At 48.2% G+C, this 12,442-nt stretch overlaps 1 non-coding gene across 1 annotated transcript; it reads left to right on the top strand.

Moving 5' to 3' along the window:
- The first annotated feature begins 5,986 nt into the window (after nt 1–5,986).
- Nucleotides 5,987–6,070, top strand: Trnal-cag (transfer RNA leucine (anticodon CAG)). The gene has a single exon. It is a non-coding gene; the product is annotated as a tRNA-Leu (tRNA).
- The last annotated feature ends 6,372 nt before the right edge of the window (nt 6,071–12,442 follow it).

Raw genomic sequence — 12,442 nt, 5'->3', positions numbered from 1 at the left:
ACGCACCGTGAAGTGCAGGAGAAGCAGCGGCAGCAGCAGTGAAATGCTCAGAAAACGGAGGGCAAGCCTTTGAGGGCAGAGGCGGTTTTCAACAGCTCTGTCTTACTGCGCCTGGTCTCTTTCTTCTGGCATCGGTCATCAGTCAGTCAGTCAGCCTGCCACGTGCACACTTTCTCCTGGAATTGGTCATCAGTCAGTCAGTCAGCCTGCCACGTGCACACTTTCTTCTGGAATTGGTCATCAGTCAGTCAGCCTGCCACGTGCACACTTTCTTCTGGAATTGGTCATCAGTCAGTCAGCCTGCCACGTGCACACTTTCTTCTGGCATCGGTCATCAGTCAGTCAGCCTGCCACGTGCACACTTTCTTCTGGAATTGGTCATCAGTCAGCCTGTCACGTGCACACTTTCTTCTGGAATTGGTCATCAGTCAGTCAGTCAGTCAGCCTGCCACGTGCACACTTTCTCCTGGAATTGGTCATCAGTCAGTCAGTCAGTCAGCCTGTCACGTGCACACTTTCTTATGGAATTGGTCATCAGTCAGTCAGTCAGTCAGCCTGTCACGTGCACACTTTCTCCTGGAATTGGTCATCAGTCAGTCAGTCAGCCTGCCACGTGCACACTTTCTTCTGGAATTGGTCATCAGTCAGTCAGTCAGCCTGTCACGTGCACACTTTCTCCTGGAATTGGTCATCAGTCAGTCAGTCAGTCAGCCTGCCACGTGCACACTTTCTTCTGGAATTGGTCATCAGTCAGTCAGCCTGTCATGTGCACACTTTCTTCTGGCATCGGTCATCAGTCAGTCAGTCAGCCTGCCACGTGCACACTTTCTCCTGGAATTGGTCATCAGTCAGTCAGTCAGCCTGTCACGTGCACACTTTCTCCTGGAATTGGTCATCAGTCAGTCAGTCAGTCAGCCTGCCACGTGCACACTTTCTTCTGGCATCGGTCATCAGTCAGTCAGTCAGCCTGCCACGTGCACACTTTCTCCTGGAATTGGTCATCAGTCAGTCAGTCAGCCTGTCACGTGCACACTTTCTCCTGGAATTGGTCATCAGTCAGTCAGTCAGTCAGCCTGCCACGTGCACACTTTCTTCTGGAATTGGTCATCAGTCAGTCAGCCTGTCACGTGCACACTTTCTCCTGGAATTGGTCATCAGTCAGTCAGTCAGCCTGCCACGTGCACACTTTCTTCTGGAATTGGTCATCAGTCAGTCAGTCAGCCTGTCACGTGCACACTTTCTCTGAATTGGTCATCAGTCAGTCATCAGTCAGCCTGCACGTGCACACTTTCTTCTGGAATGGTCTGTCATCAGCCTGTCATGTGCAACTTTCTTCTGGATCGGTCATCAGTCAAGTAGTCAGCTGCCAATGGTACATGTTCTGGAATTGGTCATAGTCAGTCGTCAGCCTGTCACGATGCAACACTTTCTCTGGAGATGGTAGTAAGTGACAGACAGTAGATGATGCACAGTGCGACATGATTTGGATATAGGTTCATAGACAATGAAGGTACGATACAAGTTTGACTAGTGAATGGATCAGAGTAAGTCAGTAGCTGCACTGAATATTTTGGAATGCAGTATGGTAGTCAGTGTAGTGAATTATATGATAAGGTTCATGATGTAGAATAAAGTTTAAGTCAGTGAAATGGATGAACTTTTCTGGAATATGGTCATAAAGGTATGCACTGTAGTGCAATTTATCTGGAATTGATCATAGTCGATAGATCAGCAGCTTGCAGTGCATAATTTAATACTGGAATTGGTACATAGGTGACAGGTGTCAAGCTTGTCATGGTGATACTTACCAGACAATGGATGTAATAGGTAGTCAGCGTGGTAACGTGACATTGTTAATAAGGTTCGATGACAATCAGTCAGTAGATAGCCTGCACGTGAGGATAGATATTAGGTGATTGACATAGGTGTCGATAGAATAAGTGACAACTGGTGGAATTAGGTTATAGTCAGTAGGTGGTCAATAGGACATTATTCTGAATTGGTAGAATAGTCAGATCAGGACTGTCTGCAAATTTGATCGTGGAATTGGCATAGAAGTAAGTTGACAATGGTGCACAGATTTCATCAGGAATGGCATAGTCATAAGTCAAGTCAGCTGCACGTGCACATTATCTGGATTGGTCACAGTAAGTGAGCTGCAAGTTGCACACTTTGTGGATTGGTCATCAGTCAGTCAGTAGCCACACTGGCCGTGCAGACAGTTGGACTTTCGTTACTGAATTGGTCATCTGAGTATGCAGTTTGACAAGTGCCGTGCTAACTCTTTCTTCTCATTGGGCTCGTCACGTGTCGCGTCATCCTGTTAGTGTTGGCTCTGGTAATTGTATTATCAGTAGATGCACGTGTACCTTTCTTTGGATTTGTTATGTCAGTCAGATTCATGTATCCTGCGCACGCAGGCAACTTTCAAATTGGTCATCAGCGACAACAAGTGAAGTGCAGACAGCACGGCACATGATCTCGAACGGAATTGGGTCAAGGCTTCAATCAGCCTGTCACGTGCCCTCTTTTTCTGGCATCGGTCATCAGTCAGTCAGCCTGCCACGTGCACACTTTCTCTGGCATTGGTCATCAGTCAGTCAGTCAGCCTGCACGTGCACACTTTCTCTGGAATTGGTCATCAGTCAGCCTGTCACGTGCACACTTTCTTCTGGAATTGGTCATCAGTCAGTCAGTCAGCCTGTCACGTGCACACTTTCTTCCTGGAATTGGTCATCAGTCAGTCAGTCAGCCTGTCACGTGCACACTTTCTCCTGGAATTGGTCATCAGTCAGCCCTGCCACGTGCACACTTTCTTCTGGAATTGGTCATCAGTCAGCCTGTCACGTGCACACTTTCTCCTGGAATTGGTCATCAGTCAGTCAGTCAGCCTGCCACGTGCACACTTTCTTCTGGAATTGGTCATCAGTCAGCCTGTCACGTGCACACTTTCTTCTGGAATTGGTCATCAGTCAGCCTGTCACGTGCACACTTTCTTCTGGAATTGGTCATCAGTCAGCCTGTCAGCCTGTCACGTGCACACTTCTGGAATTGGTCATCAGTCAGTCAGTCAGCCTGCCACGTGCACACTTTCTTCTGGAATTGGTCATCAGTCAGTCAGCCTGTCAGCCTGTCACGTGCACACTTTCTTCTGGAATTGGTCATCAGTCAGTCAGTCAGCCTGTCACGTGCACACTTTCTTCTGGAATTGGTCATCAGTCAGTCAGTCAGCCTGTCATGTGCACACTTTCTTCTGGAATTGGTCATCAGTCAGTCAGTCACGTGCACACTTTTTTTTTTGGTTTGTTTTTACACAAGGGTTTTCTTAGGTATCCATATTCTTACATTGTGGGTGTTGACATATCCGTGGTTTTTACACAAGGGTTTTCTTAAGTATTCTTATTCTTACATTGTGGGTGTTGACATCTGTGGTTTTTACACAAGGGTTTTCTTTAGTATCCATATTCTTACATTGTGGGTGTTCACATATTCGTGGTTTTTACACAAGGGTTTTTATTAGGTATTCATATTCTTACATTGTGGGTGTTGACATATCCGTGGTTTTTACATAAGGGTTTTCTTAAGTATCCCTATTTTTACATTGTGGGTGACCACATATCCGTGGTTTTTACATAAAGGTTTTCTTAAGTATCCCTATTTTTACATGGTGGGTGTTCACATATCCGTGGTTTTCATACAAAGATTTTCTGAAGTATCCATACTCTTATATCATGGGTGTCCTCAAACGTGTATGTTTTATATTGACATTCTGTTTCTTCTCTGTATGTCCTCATTGACAGTGCACTATTTTTTCCTTTTATTTGTTTTTTCGGAGCTGCGTTTGGCTGGGGAAATCTTTTTGGCCTGTTACACACACAGACACGCACGCACACAACACACACACACACACACACACACACACACACACACAACTCAGGCGTGCACGAATTTGTCCACGTCACATTCTTTTTCATCGCAGTTCATTTCAAACTAAATCCCCGTTTCAAAACAGCAACAGAAGCAGCAGCAACAGCAGCGAGAAGAAGAAGAAGAGCAACAAAAACAACAACAAACAACAACAATAACAAACAAAACAACACAAATCAACAGAAACCCTTTTCGTCAACTTCTTACATTTTTGACGCATTAATGCTACCACACTCCAACCTCCCCTCCCCCCCCCCCCCCCCACTCCCCTGTGCTTCGTCGAACAGAAAGACATTTATTACAACTATTCGTTTTTCTTCTCTCTCCAAAACACAGAGATAGGGGAGGGGGGGGGGGGGGGGGGGGGACTTCAAAAGAGATGTCGTGACTGCTAGTTGCCTTGAATTACGGCAGAGGAAATTCGGGGTTGGGTTATTTTATTTTTTGACGGGGAGGGGGTGGTGGTGGTGGGGGAGAGAGAAGTGGGAAGAAGGGAGTGTGTGTGTGTGTGTGTGTGTGTGTGTGGGGGGGGGGGGGTACTGTGAGGGGCACGGAGTAGATGGAGGGAGGGGGTGGGGCTTACAATGGGTTTTTGTTTTGTTTCTGTTTTGTTGCTGTCTAATGCTGCTGCTGTTGCGGGATATCGATCAGAAAAAAAAAAAATGACGCGAAAGAGGAAGTGTGGCAAGACCGCTCCTCTTCTTTAAAAAAAAAAAAAAAAATTTACCCGGACTTTCTTGGGTCGACCACCGTTTTATTTTGTATATAAATCACACAGTGTCAAAGTAATCAATAGCATTTATGGAATAAATACGACTTTTTATTTACTGATTTTGGGCTTGTTACAATAATATGGAAGGAAAATGTACAAGTCATACACTTAAGTGTACAAAACTTGGAATCAATGTTTTTTTTGTGGTTTTTTTTGTTGTTTTTTTCACCTTCATTCATACACAATTCTATGTCTGTCTGTTTCTTCGTATATGGACAATCACGTTGCGAAACTTTAGTGTTGGAAGATAGTTTGGTTTGTCTGGGGGGTGGGGGAGGGGTTGAGGGGGGCAGGGGAGGAGGGGGGGGGGGGTAACGCTCCTCTTCTAGAGCAGAGAGTCCGTGGTGGGTCATGGGTTCAAATCCCGCTCGCTCTCTCTCTGCCCTTTCTCCCATATGTTTGACTGGTAAATCTGGTGGTGTGTGTGTCCATCGAGATGGGTGATGACCATCGTTGTCTGAGTCCAGCTGGGGGATGGGGGCAGGGTGGTGGTGGTGGGGGGGGGGGGTGCTCTGCACACGAAATGTTCGCTGACAGTTGGGGTAGACTATGACAGGCATATCATTGCCAGGGAGCTTGTTTGCCCGTGACTTTCTGGCCTGCCTCTTCTGAACAGCTGCAGCAGTCCTGTTGGCCTCGCACAACTTGGCACCTTTGTGCACAGCAGCGCGCCATTTGTCACGGTCCACTGCAGATTCCTCCCAGGAGTCAGGGTTGATGTCAAACGCTTTCAGAGAGACTTTCAGAGTATCTCTTGAAGCGCTTCTTCTGACCTCCTGGTAAATCTAAAGTGAACGTCAAGTCATTAGGATGAGACGATCAACCGAGGTCCTGTGTGCAGCAACGCACTTGGCGCACTGGAAAAAAAAGAACCCATGGCAACGAGAGTGTTGTCCCCTGTCGCACAAAATCCATTTTGATGGGTACCACAAACGTGTGCATGTACGTACTCAATTCATTCATTTTCATCATGCCCATCGCTCCTGGTGGAGCATAGGCCATCGACGACCCCTCGCCATCGCACTCTGTTCTGGGCTGTTCTGGCCATACCAGTCCAGTTGGTCCCTTGCTGCTTCAGCGCTGCCTCGGTATCTCGCCTCCAGCTGTTGCGAGGCCGGCCTCTCTTCCTCTTTCCCTGCGGGTTCCAGGTCAGGGCTTGGCGTGTGATGCTGGACGCTGGCTTCCTGGGGGTGTGTCCGATCCAGCCCCACTTCCTCCGCAATATCTGCTTGGCCACTGGTTCCTGTCCCGCTCGCTCCCACAGATCTTCATTTCGGATCTTCAGATGTCAGGATGGCCGAGCGGTCCAAGGCGCTGCGTTCAGGTCGCAGTCTGGTTCTCCAGGCGTGGGTTCGAATCCCACTTCTGACAAATTTTTCTCAAGGCCTGACTAAGCGCGTTGGGTTACGCTGCTGGTCAGGCATCTGCTTGGCAGATGTGGTGTAGCGTATATGGATTTGTCCGAACGCAGTGACGCCTCCTTGAGCTACTGAAACTGAAACTGAAACGGATCTTCTCCTGCCATCAGATCTTGTAGATACGCCTCAGACAGGTGTACGTGCTCAAGGCGTGGCTTAATTAAAGTCTCAACTCCCGAGAGCAAGGTTCGGTTGCGCATGCGCACTAGAGCCTATCCATAAAAGGGAAAGGGGCGGAGTTTATCTATAAAAAGCGCGAGCACGTGTCCGGTAGAAATGTAAACATGTGGGAGGTGAAAGCAAAACAAAGACCGACTCACTGTTAGCGGAGAAAGATATCCGTGTACTCCTGCCACACAATGTGGTCGTTTACGGTTGCCAACGTCGAGGGGCTGTCTGCATGCTTTCCAATTCTCACCAGACAGTACCACGTGCTGGTGCTATTTTTATCTGACAGACACGTCTAGCGCAAACACAAACGGCTCTAGCTCCGCCCCTTTTCTCTGCATTCAAATTTTGTATTACGTGTAGCTGACACATTTTGTACTTTCCAAAGTCAATTCAGGTCTAGATTGGAAGCTGCTAGGCAAATCTCGCTCTCTGCCATAAATGAAGCCAAACCGTAGCTTTATTAGGCTTTTATTTTGAATAAACCTTCACCGACGTCACAGTGTCAGACTCTGGTGAGAAACTGGCTTGATTCAAATCGCCCGCCATTTATAGTCCGGTTCAGGCTTTAAGCGCATTGGGTTATGCTGCTAGCGGGTCAAGCATCTCCCTAGCAAAGTGTAGTGTAGCGTATGTGGATTTGTCCAAACCCAACGACGCCTCCTTGTGGTGGTGGTGGTGGTGGTGTCACCAAGGCAACACAACACAAAACACAACACAACACCACCACACAACCTGAGGAGTCAAGACAGCTCACCACCACTCACTCACCCCCCCCGCACCCCCCCCCCCCCCCCCCCCCCAAAAAGTTTAAAAAGTCACCCACAGAATGTTTTCTTCTTCTTTTTCTACTATTTGTTTTTCCCCTCACTTCCTCCTTCTCGTCTTCTCTCCTTCCTTCCTGTTTCTGTCCATCATGACGTCACACAAACAAAAGCAAAAAAAGAAAAAAAAGAGGCTTTGAATTCAAACACGCACCACACACGCAGCGGCGTGCGTGCGTGCGTGCGTGCGTGCGTCTCTTTCGCCGTTCGTATGGAGCGTGCGTGCGTGCGTGCGTGCGTGCGTGCGTGCGTGCGTGCGTGCGTGCGTGCGTGCGTGCGTGCGTGCGTGCGTGCGTGCGTGCGTGCGTGCGTGCGTGCGTGCGTGCGTGCGTGCGTGCGTGCGTGCGTGCGTGCGTGCGTGCGTGCGTGCGTGCGTGCGTGCGTGCGTGCGTGCGTGCGTGCGTGCGTGCGTGCGTGCGTGCGTGCGTGCGTGCGTGCGTGCGTGCGTGCGTGCGTGCGTGCGTGCGTGCGTGCGTGCGTGCGTGCGTGCGTGCGTGCGTGCGTGCGTGCGTGCGTGCGTGCGTGCGTGCGTGCGTGCGTGCGTGCGTGCGTGCGTGCGTGCGTGCGTGCGTGCGTGCGTGCGTGCGTGCGTGCGTGCGTGCGTGCGTGCGTGCGTGCGTGCGTGCGTGCGTGCGTGCGTGCGTGCGTGCGTGCGTGCGTGCGTGCGTGCGTGCGTGCGTGCGTGCGTGCGTGCGTGCGTGCGTGCGTGCGTGCGTGCGTGCGTGCGTGCGTGCGTGCGTGCGTGCGTGCGTGCGTGCGTGCGTGCGTGCGTGCGTGCGTGCGTGCGTGCGTGCGTGCGTGCGTGCGTGCGTGCGTGCGTGCGTGCGTGCGTGCGTGCGTGCGTGCGTGCGTGCGTGCGTGCGTGCGTGCGTGCGTGCGTGCGTGCGTGCGTGCGTGCGTGCGTGCGTGCGTGCGTGCGTGCGTGCGTGCGTGCGTGCGTGCGTGCGTGCGTGCGTGCGTGCGTGCGTGCGTGCGTGCGTGCGTGCGTGCGTGCGTGCGTGCGTGCGTGCGTGCGTGCGTGCGTGCGTGCGTGCGTGCGTGCGTGCGTGCGTGCGTGCGTGCGTGCGTGCGTGCGTGCGTGCGTGCGTGCGTGCGTGCGTGCGTGCGTGCGTGCGTGCGTGCGTGCGTGCGTGCGTGCGTGCGTGCGTGCGTGCGTGCGTGCGTGCGTGCGTGCGTGCGTGCGTGCGTGCGTGCGTGCGTGCGTGCGTGCGTGCGTGCGTGCGTGCGTGCGTGCGTGCGTGCGTGCGTGCGTGCGTGCGTGCGTGCGTGCGTGCGTGCGTGCGTGCGTGCGTGCGTGCGTGCGTGCGTGCGTGCGTGCGTGCGTGCGTGCGTGCGTGCGTGCGTGCGTGCGTGCGTGCGTGCGTGCGTGCGTGCGTGCGTGCGTGCGTGCGTGCGTGCGTGCGTGCGTGCGTGCGTGCGTGCGTGCGTGCGTGCCTGCCTGCCTGCCTGCGTGCGTGCCTTCGGTCGGTCGGTCGGTCGGTCGGTCGGTCGGTCGGTTAGCGTCGTCTTTCGCCGTTCGTATGGACAGAGTTAATAGTGACGCACAGAACTGCAAACAAAATTGCTACATATCTTTATTGTCAACAGCATCGAAATGACGAAAAAGATTTTCGTGATAATGCCAAACGCAGAGTAGGCACCGATTAAATGGTCAGAAAAGAAATTGCACACACACACATATATACTCTCTCTCTCACACACACACAGATGTATGTGTATAATATTACAGTCAACATCACAGCAATAATTATTTCTCAGCAATGATCATAATCATGATAGTAATAAAAATAAAATAACAATAACAATAGTCATGGGAAGAAAATGATAAGGAAAAAAAAAGAATAAAAAATTAAGGATAACCAATGCATTTATATTGCGTTGAATCTCGTGTGGAAACAAATCTAAGTCTTCAAACCGAAATTCTCACACGCATGCGCAACTCTGAAACAAATGGATATAAGACAAAACTTATAATTATCAAAATGAACATGACAACAACGTATCAACATTGTGTATGTCATCAATAAAGCAATGACGATGACATTAACACACATGACATGTATCGACACTTTGACCAATGACATTGCCACACTTCGAGAGTCTGTGCACATTAGCATAATATTCATCCATTCATTTCATCAACACATCTTCAAACCATATCGCGGCAAAGTTTCGTCGTTATTCAATTATACTTGGATAAAATACGTAATTCATTATAAAAGCGCCTGAATATAAGTACAACCAATGGTTATTACAACACAGTTTCAACTTACAGTTACGAAATATATACCGTTATTCTTTTTTATTATTATTTTTTTTTTATAGTTTCAGCGAAGATAGTAGTTTTTAACAGAAGCAGAACAATAATATCACGCACATATCAAACCACGTGGAGGAAAGTTTTGATGAACATCATTACATCAGTTCGCATCAATGTATGCCAATTTCATACAAGCGTAAATAAAAACAAAGAGGGAAGAGGTGGGGTGGTAGGGTGGGGGTGGGGGAGAGCGCAAAAGTACAAGGCGTGACTGGAACATTTACACAGGTACTAATGTTAAACCCGCTGCAAAAAACAACAACAAACAACAAAAAAACAACCCACCTTACACCATCACAATGATGCTGAATATGATGGTGGTGATAGTGATGATGATGATGATAATGGTGATGATGATGATAATGGTGGTGATGATGATAATGGTGGTGGTGATTGTGATGGTGATGATGATGATGGCGGTGATGGTGATGATGGTGGTGGTGATGATGGTGATGATGGTGGTGGTGATGATGATGGTGGTGGTGGTGGTGGTGATGATGATGATGATGGGTGATGATAATGGTGATGGTGATAATGGTGGTGATGGTGGTGGTGACGGTGATGATGATGGTGATGATGATGACGATAATGGTGGTGATGATGACGATGATGATGGTGGTGACGATGATGATGGTGGTGGTGATGATGATGATGATGGCTATGATGATTGGTTTGACGAGTGGAACGAACAAAAAGTAATGCGCAAAAAAAGTCACATGCACAACAGTCCGTCTCTACATCCATCCATCCATCATCCATCAACCCATCCACCATCAAACGAATAATCTAATCAATTAAACAGTGAGTCGGTCAGCCATCCCATCACTCACTCACTCACTCACACACCAATACAAAATACACAAAAGTCCATTCATCCATCCATCCATCCAACGATCCAACCAGTGAATTAAGCAGCAAATCGGTCAGCCATAATAATAATAATAGTAATAATAATAATAGTAATACATAGTTTTTTCTATGGCGCGATATCCAGCGCCAATGCTGCTCAAAGCGCCTTACATCATCCAGTTGACTATAAACATGCCCTTAAAAAACACATCAACCGCTATCTGACAATGGAAAACATCCATCACTCACTCACTCACTCACTCATTCAATCACCCACTCACTAACCCACCCACTCACCACCTTCTCACTCACCCATTCTCTCTCTCACGCACTCACTAACTCATTCACTCACTCACTCACCCACTTAACTCACCCATTCCAGATATGGCCAAAAAGGAACGTCGAAGTGCCATCCATTCTTAGCTCCATGTCCAGATCTTGAACCAAAAAATTAATGATCTGTCCGAACACATGTAACCATTTAGCGTGAATACAGCAACCACTGCATCTCAGAAACCGGAAATGTTTTCACGGACATAGGCCATTGCCCCATTCAAATACGTATGACATTCATAACGATAAAAACAACAAAAACAAAACAACTTGACACGGTTATATCACAACAGGGGTGAAATAATAAGTCAAGAAATGTCGATCTTGTAAGCCAATCATATATAGAGGACTTTTTTTTTTTTTTTTTTTGGTGATATCTGGAACCTCGGTGTTAAAAGTGAAAAGACGTTAAACTAAAGAACGAACGAACACACACACACACACACACACATGTATCTATATCTATCTATCTATATATATATATATATATATAGAGAGAGAGAGAGAGAGAGAGAGAGAGACATACATACACACCCTACGCGTGCATGAACACACATACATACATGCGCGTGCGCACGCACACTTACCATCACTACAACCATCACCACCAAGATCACTGCACATACTTTGAAGCAATATCAGATATGCAACAGTCACTGTCAGGGGGGGAAAAAAAAAAAAAAAAAAATCTGGCTCCTCGAAAGACAATGTATATCATTATAACATAAAGGATGGAAAAGACTCATTGACTCACTCAGTGACTCAATCAGTCAATCATATCATACAACTGCGTTCATGTAAATAGCAAAGGTCAAAACTGATTCATTTATTTGAGAAAAAAAAAGAAAAGAATAAAATTAACGCGATGAAACCTATGAAGTTTCACAATTGTCAAAATCCATCCCACAGTCACTATTCTCAATCTCAGTGCGACGGGCGCAATAGCCGAGTGGTTAAAGCGTTGGACTGTCAATCTGAGGGTCCCGGGTTCGAATCACGGGTGACGACGCCTGGTGGGTAAAGGGTGGAGATTTTTACGGTCTCCCAATTAAACATAATGTGCAGACTTGCTAGTGCCTGAACCCCCTTCGTGTGTTTTCGGCAAACAGAAGATCAAATACGCACGTTAAAGATCCCTGTAATCCATGTCAGCGTTCGGTGGGTTATGGAAACAACATACCCAGCATGCACACCCCTGAAAGCGGAGTATGGCTGCCTACATGGCGGGTTAAGAAGAAGAAGAAGAATCTCAGTGCAACAAAATGACAAAAGAAACAATCATATATGCCATGATTGAAAAGGAAACCACAACACATTTACATTCAAATAACGTGCAAATCTAAACGACATAATAATACTCACAAGAACGCACGTCCATGGAGTGATGGCCTAGAGGTAACGCGTCCGCCAAGGAAGCGAGAAAATCTGAGCGCGCTGGTTCGAATCACGGCTCGGCCGCCGATATTTTCTCCCCCTCCACTAGACCTTGAGTGGTGGTCTGGACGCTAGTCATTCGGATGAGACGATAAACCGAGGTCCCGTGTGCAGCAATTCACTTAGCGCACGTAAAAGAACCCACGGCAACAAGAGGGTTGTTCCTGGCAAAATTCTATAGAAGAATCCACTTCGATAGGGAAAACAGATGAAACTGCACGCAGGAAAAAATACAAAAAAAATGGGTGGCGCTGTATTATAGCGACGCGCTCTCCCTGGGGAGAGCAGCCCGAATTTCACACAGAGAAATCTGCTGTGATAAAAAGAAATACAAATACAAATACAATTAACCATCGAAGCCCAGCCAGTAACATACTCGGACGATACCGATAGCAAC

This window comes from Babylonia areolata, chromosome 13 (genome assembly GCF_041734735.1).
Source record: "Babylonia areolata isolate BAREFJ2019XMU chromosome 13, ASM4173473v1, whole genome shotgun sequence".
NCBI lineage: Eukaryota > Metazoa > Mollusca > Gastropoda > Neogastropoda > Buccinidae > Babylonia > Babylonia areolata.
Note: the sequence above shows the minus strand (reverse complement) of the source record. Positions and strands in the feature narration are given on the sequence as shown.